This window comes from Adiantum capillus-veneris, chromosome 5 (genome assembly GCF_014529385.1).
Source record: "Adiantum capillus-veneris isolate H3 chromosome 5, ASM1452938v2, whole genome shotgun sequence".
NCBI classification, from domain to species: Eukaryota; Viridiplantae; Streptophyta; class Polypodiopsida; order Polypodiales; family Pteridaceae; genus Adiantum; species Adiantum capillus-veneris.
In genome coordinates, this window is record NC_140935.1 from 108,749,328 (window position 1) to 108,759,786 (window position 10,459).

General features: G+C 46.7%; 2 pseudogenes; one reads left to right on the forward strand and one right to left on the reverse strand.

Moving 5' to 3' along the window:
• Nucleotides 1-4,876: 4,876 nt before the first annotated feature.
• LOC147457895 (uncharacterized) lies at nucleotides 4,877-5,515 on the reverse strand (annotated as a pseudogene).
• Nucleotides 5,516-6,647: 1,132 nt separating this feature from the next.
• Nucleotides 6,648-8,668, forward strand: LOC147457896 (uncharacterized; annotated as a pseudogene).
• The last annotated feature ends 1,791 nt before the right edge of the window (nucleotides 8,669-10,459 follow it).

Here is a 10,459-nt window from a genome sequence, read left to right on the forward strand (position 1 = left end):
ATCTGCCCAAGTAGGGACCAAACACCCTATTCATCCAGTCTTGGAAGGTGGCATAGGCATTCACTAAACCAAACGGCATCCTGCGATAGGCAAAGCACCCCCATGGAGAGATAAATGTCGTCTTCAGCTGGTCTTCAAGAGCAAGCCCTACTTGAAAGTACCCTGTAAATCCATCCATAATAGAGTACCTCTCATGACCTGCCACCTGATTTAAGATTTCATCTTGAAACGGCAGTGGGTAGTGGTTTCTCTTGGTCACCGCATTCAATGGCTTGTAATTGACACACACCCGACATTTTCCATTCTTCTTAGGGGTGATAACCACGGGAGAAACCCACTCCGACTTCTTCATGGGGTATATGATACCTGCATCTAACAATTGGTTAATCTCCTGCCAAAGAGCCTCCTTCTGAATCTCCCCTAACCTCCTTAGCTTTTGCACCTTTGGTTTGCACCCTTCTTTAAGAACTATCTTATGCTCTACATCCTTTGGTCCTCGTAGATCCTCGTACTTTGTTGCAAATAAATTCGAAAAAGAGGCACATAGCTCAACATAGCCTTCTCTCTCTTTCTTGGTCAAATCTTCGCTTAGCATAGCAGTTACCTCCTCCACACCTATTCCATGAACCTGTGGCTGCACCTCCCCTTTTGCATGGGAGTCTTCAATGGTGACCGTAAACAAGTCGTCATCTATCTTTAGTATATCATCCTCGCTTTCCTCTTCCTCAGTATCCGTGTAGCCCTCATCATAGGCTGTCTCGGTCTCGTATTCATAGCTTGTTGTATCACCTTCATCTTTTTCTACCACAGGGTGAAAACGGCTCTCTTTGGTCTTCAAATCAAGCACCACGTGTCTCCCTCTCTCCTTGTCAGGCAAGGTGGATACCCTGCTTCCCCAATCCTGCTTAGCCTTTATTGCAAGTAGCCATGGCCTACCCAAGATGATTCGATAATCATTATCACCCGCTTTCATTACAAAGAAATCGATTAGGCACTCAATGCCCATCACTTTCACTTTTACATATTGAGCCACACCCAAACACCTTGCTTTGGTATGGTTAGCCATCCTCATGCGTACATTTGATTTAGCTACTGCTTTGACCCCTGTTTCCTTCATAGCAGCTTCTGTCATGACGCAGACCTGTGCTCCACCGTTTATATAGGCCTGAACCTGCATCCTCTTTTCAATGACCGCATCCACTAGAGGAAGGACATCCGTTGGGCTACCCACTCTCAATGCCATGTTTTGTATTGCATTCACATTCCCCTTAGCCTTTGGCAGCCTCGTGCTGACACTTGTAGACCATTGTCTTCGTAGCTTGGGATTTAAAGCCAACAACTAACCAAAGGTAATGTTAGCCTTTTGATTTTGAACATCGCTCACCAGGTCATATTCAGGGTAGCCGCGCCCTAGCTGAAAGTCTGCTTGCTTGATTTTGCGATGCCTCCTCTTCTTGCTAGTTTTCGGCTGCTCCTTGCCTTCGTACACTTTCTCCTTACCTTTACAGGCCCTCTTCTCCCGCTTGGTTTCTGTCTCTCTTTCCATCCTTGCTCTTTTGTTGGCAATAACTTCAACATCCTGCTTATCCACTCCGATGATATTCACTCTAGGGACTTCACCACCATCCTGAGGAGCTGGCTGCACCTGATTCTCGACTACTTGCTCCCTCGGGCCATTGATATGTGCTTGGCCTCTACCTCTGCCAAACAATGGATAAATACCACCTCTTTCTCTTAGCGGATGAGGGCAATTTGGCGCATAGTGCCCTTCTTCACCGCAATTGTAACACTGGCCAGGCAGTGGCCTTGCCCTACCCCTTGCTCCTCTTGGTTGACCTCTATCCATTACGCTTATCCGTAATTCCTGCATTTTCTCAGACAAATCTTGCACGGTTTGCACCCAATTTTGTGGCACAACGGCTACACCTCGATTTGCAGGGTTCTCATCATGAACAACATCCCTCAGACCTTGAGGTTCGACCACCGCTTCATAACCCAACACGCCTTGTTCAATCTTCTTTTTTATTTTCCTGGTTTTTGCCTTTGCGATGGCCATTGCACCATTATAGTTTTTTGGGCTCTCAAAATCCACCTTCTCCCTCACTTTAGGATGCAAGCATGCCATGAATTTATCGAACTTAAAGTAGTTGCCATTGGCCAATTGCATGGCACTCGCTAACCGGGTCGCTAACTCTGCCCAACACACTTCAAAATGATCCAAAAACAAACTGAACTCTTCACTTACATCCTGTTTGAGTGCCTTCAGTTTGGCATCCATCTCCAATGGGGACGCCTCTTGCAGAAATCATATTGGAAAGGTGCCCGCAGAGCCGGCCCAGCATGCCTCGGCTCACCTTCTAAAGATTCAATTCCAAATTTAAATTGAGTCGAGTCACCATATGCAAACGGATGTTTTCTTTTGCCAAATGCTGTCGAAGAGGTTGTTGTCGCTCGTGAGGAGTTGAAATTTGCTGAGCGTCTGCCGTGGACTACTTTGAGGGTTTGTGTGTTGTGCCTTAAAGTAGCTGGATCCTATATTAACATGGCATCTGATGGTGGCATTGCTGCTGGTGGTGAAGGGAGTGCAAGCAATGCCTCGCCTAGTGATGGTGAGAGCATGGACTTCTTTGGAGGTTTGTTTCTCTACCTTGTCGACGGTTTCTTGTATGCTTATGTATGACGATAATTGATTTTCTTGCGCTATGCTGGTGTTGGTTTTGATTGTCGGTTCTGGTTTCTTCTTGCTTGCGAGCATCGCACTCAAAAAAATTTCTTGGGCTGGCATTCTTTTCCCGCTCCTGGTGGTTGGTTTCTATTCTGCTTGCAAGTGATGTACTCGAGACGGTTGCGGTGACATCATTTCATTCCCTACTTTTTTGAGATGGTCCTGTCTATCGTGGGCTAGTGTTGCTCCATTTGCTTCTGTTTCATTAGGAGCACCATTGTTTGAGCTAACTGTTTTCTCCATTGGCGGCTAGGTTTGGCATGTGACGGAGCAAGTCACGGAGGCCCAACCCCTTTCTATATTCTGTGTCACCTGCCCTGTCAACAGTTCCAAATGGCATGCAACCTCCTGTGTGAGAAAAAGCCTCGTTGGCTGTGCAATGATCAATAACACGCGGCCGCCTTGCTGGGTCAGCTCGCGACGAGCAATACGCAACCTGCCTGAGCTCCTGGAGCTTTTTGTGAGAATTTGACCTGATGCCCCTTGTTGTATTCGCGAAGTAGATCCTGCGCCACATCCCCAATACGGGCACTATTGAAAACAGGGGACAGCCTTGCTGCCCTCTGACCTGCTGCATCTGTAAGGCACGCAGCCTCCTGTGTGGACTAATCAGTGGCAGCACAGCCACCTGCTGTGCGCTCGATAAACAGCCCCGCACGGCAGGTCTCTGAAGCAAACCGAGTCCGCCCTGTTGGGTCAGTTGGCGACCAGCGCAACACCCTGCTGTGCTTGACTGAATGGCCCGAGCGCATCCGCGGCGCCCCCCCCAAAACCTGTGTCTTCTGAGTTCTCTGTGCGAGCAGCCCCCTGCTGGAGATAATACACCAAGGGCTCGTGCTCACGTAGCATCCCTGCTTGGGTTCTCGTTATGCCTTTCCCTAGCAGAGACTTCCCACAACGAAGGCCTCTCGTCGGCTTGGAGCCTTAGATAACAAAGCCATAGTGCTTGTAATGGGGTGAGTCGATGTTTTTGAGCTGATTGCTTGTAGTTTCTAATAGTCCAAGGACCAGAGCATCATTGAAGTACTTTGTCTATGCGAGGAAGGAGCGGCTTGATGTAACCAGGGTCGAGAATCTTATAACTGGCTTTCAAACTTTTCAGTCTTTGGTGACCTTAAAAACGAATAATTCTAGAGACAAAGGAAGATTGGTCCAGCTGTCTATTAATCTGGCTACCAAGCAAGTTTGGCTTTGATGTTTTCTCCCAATGCTAGCTAACTTTAAGAACTGCTGCTAACAAAGGTATTCATGGTTGATGGTTCTTGCACACATGCATTGCTATTTTCAATGTCCTTTTGACTCCTTTGATGTATTATCTAAAATGGCTTATATAACTCATTTTACCTTTGATCAACACATGCTGATTTGCTTTTGTTTTTTAGTATATCTGTAGCATTCTCACTAATTGATCTGCTCTTTTGTAGCTTGTTCATGTTGTGGATGCTCTTTCACATGATGTAGTGGCAGAAATTTGGCAATATTTTGCATCTCAAGCTTTAATATTTCTTGCACCTGTTTTAAAGGCTTCAAATTCTTGGCCTATCCCACTTCTAGGCCATTTTTTTTGGATCTAGCTGTGTTGCAACATTAAGTCCTGAGGATCAACAATCTTTGGAGGCTGCGAAGAGACTTTGGGTTCTACTTGAACCTCAATTCATTGAGAGGCTTAGTAGGCTAGGTAAAGGTATTGTTATGGTTGAGCCATTGTTCCAAAGGCCCATTTGTTTTTTAAAAACATGAACCGTTTAAGTGTTTACAGTGAGATCAAAACAATTTCTCTTTGTCTTGTAGTGCTCAACATCATCATTGTCATCATATATATGTTGCATTTGACATTCTACAAATCATTGGCATCTTTAACCAACAACAACAAAACCTTCAAGCATCAGGTCACTCACGTGTTTGGGGCCACAAAAGTGGAAGAAGTGAAACCAAAAATTTGAGAGCATGTGGAGTGGCCTTGATATAAGGAAAAGGTGGCATTGAGCCATAACACGATGATCAAATGCATGAGACAGTTGCAAGCATGCAAATAATGCTAGACTCGAGTGGTGTGAAGGCAAAAGATTGCATTGGGGATTAGGGGCTCTAAAACGGCATAGAGTATGATCTACATCTCCAACAGCTCTCGACTAGCAATCTGATCATGAATCACCCATGACAATATCTTGCATAAAGGAATAGGCCATCTATGGCCCGCATTCGAACAAGCCTCCGCTGATCCATTAAGTGCAATGCTTGTTATTGTGCATCCCATCTATCAAGGCCCGAAAACGACCCTAATCCTCTTGGCTTAGCCTTGCATCGGCCAAGCGCATTCCATTGTGCTATTATCTCAGTATCTCCACGCATGCGGGTCATATCATAACCGAATGCATCATGACAGCCAACTTCTCGCGGGTCTCATACGACATTCTTCCCACATTTTGTCTCTCCACCTAAGTGGTCCAGAGGAGCCAACGACCCCGCCACGGAGCCCCAGCCATAAAGCATCAAACACCTGCTTTCACCTGCTTGGAAGACCTCGCAAAGCCGCCCGCTCGGAGGGCCACCATTGGTCATTGCCACAACTTGGCTCAGGGTTCTCAAAACGAAACCAGTCATCTCACATGTCTTCAGCTTCAGTAGGCCCTGCTCAATCCCATCGAGTACCCTGCTAGGGGGCTCCTTATCAACAAACCCAGGTAGCCTTGATCGCCATCCATGACTTCGATGGCTGCCCCGTTCAGCATTGCTCCCCGTGAGCATAAGGTCCCAATACCACAACACAAGCATCACAACAAATCTGGGCTCGATCTCCCAAGACCCTCAATTACTATCATGTTTGAAACCAAACTCGGCCCATACCATGTTACCTCCTTGCATTTTGCCTGGCTCTCTAGTTCAGGTTCCACTTGTCCGTGCCATCTTGACCATCAAGGAGATCACCTGCTGTATTGCAGGACGTCTTAGCTAAAGGGATAGCCAGCCCTTTGGTTGCATCATATCTGGCCAGTCAAGCCAGGCTAGGGGGCTCAAGGTCCTCAAAAAAAATTCAGTCCAAACTTTGCTCCATGCTTGCCATTCAATGGACAGTTCTCTCGTGTATCGAGTGAGTACAATGATTATGACTAGGGCACCAATTCCTACTGACCACCGCTCACCTGCCCAAACCATCTGGATAACATGCTTGGCTGTCCGCTGATTCGCGGGATGCCTCAATCGAGGGGAGTTTGAACCCTCCAATCGCACCACATCTAATCCATCAAACCAGGTCTGAAAACCCCATCTCTTAATGGCCAGGATTTGTGAATCCTTCACGAACGGGCACCTCGCCCCGAGTGACAAACTGGAAAACTAGTGGTTCATTACATCTTCATCGAAGTATAATTGCACGCTCGCCATAATCTGCCCCTGCCTGCCAAGGCGCATACCCATTGAGGTCAACCCCAAAGGTGTTGCCTCCAGTTCCTTTAACCCTGCATAGACCCCACTCGACGACCCTCTGCCTTTGCTAATCATAGCACTAGCATCATGCACACGCAACGGTTCTCCTGTATCCCACAGCCACAATCTTTTTATGTTCTGGTTATACCTTTTCTGACGCGTCTCTACTTGCAACAGCTCACAAACCCAAGTAAAGCCAAGCCTTGGGCATAAGTCCTTCATTAGATTTTGACTTATGCATGTCTACACAAGCTCGCATTTCCCCATCGCATGAGGGGAGTGAATCGGCAAGGTCCACCTGACGCTCCCTATCATCATCCTCACTTGAGTAACCCGCAGTCTTGCCACCTGGTTCGCAGGCCTCCATATGCGTTGCCTCTCGAGCAGAAGCTCATGATATTATGCATTGTATGAAAAACATTGAGCGACTTCGTTTTCCTACATGAGAAAATTTATAAATCTTGTTGTGTATGTAACCTACCAAGGGATTTGAAACATGACATTTTCCAAGATTAAACAACTTGCTTGCTTTCTCATCCAAAAAGAAATCACATTTGGCGCAAGTTTGTTCACATCCTTTCAAGAGCTTCGTTTCTACGCCTCATTCTTCCTTTCCTTTTACGAGTGTGCTGCTTGTAGGATGTTTTTTACTCCCTCTTTTCTTTGCTCAACTCATCAATGCTATGGTTAATTGGATGCTTCTTTTTCTTTTCCTCCTGCAGAGCTGCGCAGGTTCATTGAGTCTCCTCCATGTCCTGCAGGCAAACGTTCATCGCACCTGGTGGTGTCGACCTCTGCCGGGTCGCCCCCAAATCCGGGCTTCGAGGAAACCGCAGCTAGGAAGAGGTGTAGGCGTGCCTTGCTTCAAGAAAGCCCTGCTATCGATCCCGCTAGCAGTGCAGGTATGGCCAGCGCGCACAATCATTCTTTGTGGAACATGCTTAACGTGTCTATGATGTTCTTCTCTACGATGCACTCTTGAGTGTTGAGTTGTGTTAAGATGGTGCTCTGCTTTTTTTTGCAGGCAAAGGATACTCTCCACTAGGGGAGGAGTGCGCACAAGCACCGTCTTCGTCTCAACAAGAACTTCGTTGCCCAGCTCACGAATTAAGCAAAGCTGCAGCCTCATTTTTTGAAGTTGGCCAATCTTCAACTGCTCACAATGTCTTGGATAGCGGCAAGCTGCTGGACAAAGGGAAAAGCCTGTTAGTCAAGGAAACCTTGCCGCTATTTGTGATTAGCGATATAGATGAGGGTAGTAAACCTTTCTCCATAGAGGGGAAAATCTTGAATTGGTATGGCACATACCGTTCCATCTCCCCTGGGCAAAAGAAAAATGCATGTTACTTCAAGTTCGACATCGTCGATGCCGATTGTATCAACACGATCACGGTCGTCGTTGTGGATCCCTTCATTGAGACCTACACCATGGAGCTGAAGATCGGCTTGTTTGTTAGGATTGATTGTCCTGTTGTGAGGGGCTAAAGACCATAATGATGTTGGGTCAGCTTTGTTCTCCTTGCATGTTGGTGCGTCGACAACCATTCGAACTTGTGACCCATTCCCTGTTTCTTTAGCTTTCTATCCTGAGACCAAGATAAACACATTTCTTGCTGATGCTGCAATTTCCGAGACTACTAGCCCACGTCCGCCCTTAGAGACACTGGTGTTTGTTGTCTTGCAAAGTCGTAATTTCCATCGAAGAATTGCCACTACATTTGGGGATTTGGTTGTTGCTGATGGCCCGACCCCAGACGACAAAGCAGTTTTACGTATCAGAAGCATTGGCTTCAACGTTTCTTTCTTTCGATATTGACAAACCTTTTGTCATATGTAGGTCAGCTTTGTCAACTCTGGAAAGCATGACTATGATCAAGTCATGGACTAGATGGCTAGGGAGGACATTGTTATGTTTGTGGCTAGGAATATTGGCCTCTTTGTTGGCAAGGTGCGCACATTGTCTGTTCTGGACGTCACAACTTTGGCCCCTGTGCGAGGATCACGCTTAAAGCAAGAATTGACCACATCATTTCATAGACAGTGTGAGATTCTCGGCTACAATAGAGAGGTGACTTTGCATGCTTTGTACTCAACCGGATAAAGACATCTTTAGTGGTCTTTACACGTTTGTTTTTTTTGTAGGTTGTGGGGACTTTGCGCTTTGTGAAATTCAATAGAGCTCTCTTGCATTCCCAGTGCTCAGTTTGTGACTCGCCGAAGGTGAAGAAAGTTGAAGACCGACTGTCTTGTTCTCTTTGCGATAAAGATCACGTCATCAACACGACTCTCAAGCTGGAGGCACAGATCTGAAGCAGCATTGACAAACGTGTTGTGGCGGTTCAAGTGTCAGGGTCTATGGTGGATCGTCTTTTGGCCTTGCCAAGGAGCTTTAAGGAGGTGTACATGGAGAGCATTCCAGAGGCGAGGGATATTTTATCGACATCTGTTGTCGAGGGTGTGTTCAAAATTGGCACAAATGGGTCTATGATATCTTTCACTCCTCTTTTGGAAACCTAGATGCTTTGAGAGCATGGATATCCATAGCTTTTGGCCTTTCACCATGAATAACTATGCTTCCTTACCTAGACCGCTCTACAATCGATGAACTAAATTTTGGCTTGTCCATTGTATATCGAGTTTCATAAGAAAATGGTATCCTGCTTTTGAGCCTTGTTGCCATCGTGTCTCTCCATAACTCGCTTTCTACTCTTCCTTCCTCTCCATCTTTTCAACCTTCCAAAGCACTCTCTCTCTCTCTCTCTCTCTAACACACACACACAAACAAACATACAAGATGGCTGATTATTTACAATCTTTGCGTGTCTTTGCAATGACTAACTTGCCCGAACACGATGTCGATACCGTTTCTGTGGCACAGTTTCCGAACAATTCAGACATCTTCCTCACGCTACACCATCTCCAAAACTCGACAGGTGCACCGCATAACCTTAGATCAAATTTTCTCAACGACTTGTTTGAGAGCTTCTTGCTTGAAAGACGTGCTGTCCCGGGTGCATGCCTCTTCTTCCTTGCTGGCAGGGCCACTAGCGCAATGACGGCCACAAAATTCTCATCTTTGTATTCAACATGCGCCAACTCACTTGCTCTTAGCCTCGACGTGTTAACGGCCTTTGCTTGCTTTGCGACCTGTAGGTTAAAAGTGTATTTGAAAAGAAATGGAAGCATGAGAACAATCATCTTGGGGATGCCATCAAAATCATTTCTTGCAAAGGGCATTTTGCTCTCCGAAACAAGAAATGGCATAGCATACCTTCCCACCTTCACAACGTGCTCAAGCCGTGCACGTATTGGATGGAAAGAAGATGAGGTGGCCACTTTGCATAGGCTATCCTTGTTGCATGAGTCTTTGCTTGATGTTGAGGTGGTCCGCATGTTCCAGGCCAAGCACCCACACACGTTGCACACAACCCAGGCCGTGAAATGCAAGCTTTCACGCCTGAAGAAAGAGAAGGGCCTGGTCACTGGTGCTCAGATACGACACACCCATGCTAGCTTGAGCAAGCCGATTAAGAGATATAACAAAAGCATCAAGGACAAGCCCATTACACCTTGCGAAAAATGTGGACGCTTGCTATTCCGATGCCAGCTAACACGTCAACTTCTGCATTCACTTGTGGGATCCACTTCGAGGAAGAGAAGACGCTATGGGGATGTGTACGTCTGTAGCCAGTGCAAGAAACACTTGAAAAGTGATAACAATCGCCTGTGGAGCTTGCAAGAGACATGGTTCAATCCAGCGCTTCCCTTTGTGTCAGATCTTAACCCCGTAGAGGCACGCTTGGTCTCCATTCGTATCCCCTTCGCCAAGATACGTGAACTGACGTATGATGGTCAGTACGGGCTTAGAGGTAGCGTTGTCAATGTGCTTGCCAACTTGGAGAAGAGCCAGGTTGTGCTGCCTTGCTTCATTGAGGATGAGGCTTCTGTCCTTGTGGGAATCAAACGAAAGCTCGAATACGATAGATGTTACCTAAGCGGTGTTGTGCGACCCCTGCTCACAATCCGTGCAACCACTGCGCTGTTGTCCACACCACTCTACACGAGAGAAGGTGTCACCATCAACGACAAGTGGCTTGCACACCTTTCTAGTCTAAGTATGGCTCCTAAGAATACCCTTGAGGCCAATGCGCACAATGTTGAGCTTGAGGATGAACAGACTGATGTCATGCTTCATGTGGTCACAAGTACGGCAGAGGTTGTCGATTACAGTGGTTAGATTCTTCATGTTGCGCCTTGCGAGGGCAATTCACCGTTGAGCATCTTCACGGACGAGTATTGCGAGGAGCT